The sequence below is a fragment of the Colobus angolensis genome, unplaced genomic scaffold, assembly GCF_000951035.1.
Source record: "Colobus angolensis palliatus isolate OR3802 unplaced genomic scaffold, Cang.pa_1.0 Scaffold402, whole genome shotgun sequence".
Taxonomy (NCBI): domain Eukaryota; kingdom Metazoa; phylum Chordata; class Mammalia; order Primates; family Cercopithecidae; genus Colobus; species Colobus angolensis.
In genome coordinates this window covers 824,057-827,630 of record NW_012117400.1, presented here as the reverse complement: position 1 = coordinate 827,630, position 3,574 = coordinate 824,057, and positions in this window count along the sequence as shown.

Sequence of the window (3,574 nt, the reverse complement as noted above, 5' to 3'; positions counted from 1 at the left end):
GTTCCTCTTCAAAGTTTCCCTTCTTATTAAAAAATAAATCATAAGTGTTAGAAATAATAGTTTCTTTTAAAGACTAACTTCCTTCAAGCCTTCTTGCTTTGTGCTAGTAACTCTGTTAAGCCCTATCCTATGTAGCTGTTAAACATGCTTACAAGCACGTAATACAGTCTATGTCCTTGTACTTTAACCAAGATATCTGTGCTGGACGTGCTCACAGGCATGTCCCAGCTCGCAGCCTATGTCCCTTTCCTGTTTGGGAATATTATTACTTTTCTAAGTCATTTCGTAAGCAACTTCCTCTTTTCCTTTATCCTTCCATTGCTTTTACCTATTTTTAAAAGTTTTAAACTATTAGCCAATCAGGTTTTAGTTTAGATTGTGAGGTCTGGCTCCAGCCAATGGAAACAGGACACAGTAGCACGGACAAACTGCGTAGGGGATAAAAATTGCTTCCCTCCTTTGTTTGGTGTACTTGCGTGGCAAAACTGCTGGCGAGTGTACCCTTTCCGCAGAAAGTTAAAAAATGGCCTTGCTAAGAAAATTAAACTTATGCCAGGTGTGGTGGCTCACGCCTGTAATCCCAGCAGTTTGGGAGGCCGAGGTGGGCAGATCACCTGAGGTCAGGAGTTCAAGACCAGCCGGGCCAACATGGTGAAACCCTGTCTCTACTAAAAATACAAAAATTAGCTGGGCATGGTGATGGGTGCCTGTAATCCCAGCTACTCGGGAGGCTGACGCAGGAGAATCGCTTGAACCCAGGAGGCAGAGGTTGCAGTGAGCCGAGATTGTACCACTGCACTCCAGCATGGGCAACAGTATAAGACTGTGTCTCAAAAAAAGAGAAAAGAAAAGGCAAGACAAGACCCAACTCAATAAGAAAACAACCCAATTTAAAAATGAGCAAAAGATCTGAACAGATGGCCGGGCGCGGTGGCTCACATCTGTAATTCCAGCACTTTGGGAGGCCGAGGCGGGTGGATCACGAGGTCAGGAGATCGAGACCATCCTGGTTAACACGGTGAAACCCCGTCTCTACTAAAAATACAAAAAATTAGCCGGGCGAGGTGGCGGGTGTCTGTAGTCCCAGCTACTCGGGAGGCTGAGGCAGGAGAATGGCGTGAACCCGGGAGGTGGAGCTTGCAGTGAGCCAAGATCGTGCCACTGCACTCCAGCCCGGGCGACAGAGCGAAACTCCGTCTAAAAAAAAAAAAAAAGATCTGAACAGATGCCTCTCCAAAGAAGAAATACAAATGGCAAATAAGCATATCAGAAGATGTTTAACATCATACATCATTAGGCAATTGCAAATTAAAACCACAAGGAGATACCGCTGCATACCTACTAGATAGCCAAAATCCCAAACACTGACAGCCCTAATGCTGGCCAGGGCCTGGAGCAGCAGCAAGAACTCCCATTCATTGCTGGTGACAATGCAACAAGGTACAGCCACCCTGAACAACGGCTGGCAGTTCCTTCCGAAGCTAAGTATACTCTTACCCTACAATTCAGCAATCATACTCCTTGGTATTTACCCAAATGATCTGAAAACTTATGTCCACACAAAAACCACCACACACATATTTATAGCAGCCTTTTTTTTCCTAAAAGACCAATGTGATAGCATTAGCAACTTTATTCGTAATTGGCAAAAACTGGAAGCATTTAAGATGTTCCTCGGTAGGTGAACAAATAAAATGTGGTATATCTGGACAATGGAATACTAGTCAGTAATAAAGAGGGAAAAGCTGTGAACCCATGCAAAGAAATAAGTGAATCTGAAATACATATTGCAGAGTAAAAAGCCTGACAAAGCTGCCTACTCTATGACTCCATTTACCTGACATGACATTCCCGAAAAAGCAAAATAGACAAAAAAAAGACAGAAAACAGATCCACGGTTGCCAGGGGTCTGAGAGAGGGGATCGTGCTTGACTAGGGGCAGCACAGGGATCCTGTAGGGCAGGGAAACTTCTGTATGATGCTGTAATGATGGACACGTGACACTCTGAATATGTCAAAACCCACAGAACTTTACGGCAGACAGAGGGAACTTAAATAGGCACCTTTTAAAATAATCTTTTAGAAGGTTGGGAGATCACAAGACGGAATGCAGACTGCGACAAAAGGCAATTAGAAATGTACAAAACAAACAAACAAAAAAGGAACAGAAATGTACAAAACAGCCTTACTGAAGGGGGTCAGGGAGAAAGGGGCTGATCTCAGTCACTCTGGAAATGAGTGGCATCTGTCAGACTAAAAGCAAAAGGAAGCACACATAAGCGCTGTACTCTGATTGATAAGATCACTCCCCACCAGGGTAGGGGTGAATGATTCTGAAACCTCTCCACCTTTATACCAGAATTCAAGAACTATGGCAATGGATGGAAGATGGTGGGAGCCAGGTTTCTCACTTTAATTTGAAGTTTTTATTTTATTTTTAGAGACAGGATCTTGCTGTGTAGCCCAGGCTGGAGTGCAGTGGCACAATCATGGCTCACTGCAGCCTTGACCTCCTAGGCTCAAGAGATCCTCCCAACTCAGCCTCCCGAGTAGCTGGGACCACAGGCATGCACCACCATGCCTGGCTAATTTTTCATATTTTTGGTAGATTTGGGGTTTCACCATGTTGGCCAGGCTGGTCTTGAACTCCTGACCTCAGATGATTCACCCGCCTCCACCTCCCAAAATGCTGGGATTACAGGCATGAGCCACCGCGCCTGGTCTGGGTTTCTCACTTTTAGAGTGGGAGGTTATAGACAAGCAAGGGCAGACAGCTAGAATGACCCAGGTGGTGATGGATTAGAGTTGGAGACATCAGTGTGCACTCGTGTTGAGTTTAATATAGATACTGATGCACATATGTATCTGTTTATAGATGTTATGTTAGTAACATAACATGAGTTAGTATATATATAAAATGGGTTAGTATATATATGGGTTTATATATATCTCTCTATCTATCTATATGTATATGGGTTAGCATGCATATATATATACATGTTCTTGCTGTCAGCAGAGAGGGCCTAGAAGCAGCAATACTCCAGGAACAATGGGCACACCTAGAGCCCAGATCTTTGTCTCCAACACCATTCTCTCAAAAATGGCTCCTTAGAGAAAACGGCTGGTTCTAGGACTGGTTCAGGAAATGTAAGGGATGAGCACAGAGCCAGAGAAGTAAGGAAGTGCTCACACAGACAGCCACACCCACAGCCACACAGGCATGCAGACACACAAGCAGTGATGCTGGGACATCAAAAGGACATAGGTGGCCGGGTGCAGTGGCTCACTCCTGTAATCCCAGCACTTTGGGAGGCCGAGGAGGGTGGATCATCTGAGGTCAGGAGTTCGAGATCAGCCTGGCCAACATGGTGAAACTGTCTCTACCAAAAAATACAAAAATGAGCTGGGCGTGGTGGCGGGCGCCTGTAGTCCCAGCTACTTGGGAGGCTGAAGTGGGAGAACCGCTTGAGCCCAGGAGGCAGAGGCTGCAGTGAGCAGAGATCACACAACTGCCCACCAGCCTGGATGACAGAGTGAGAACCTGTCTCAAAAAAAAAAAAAAAAAAAAAAAAAA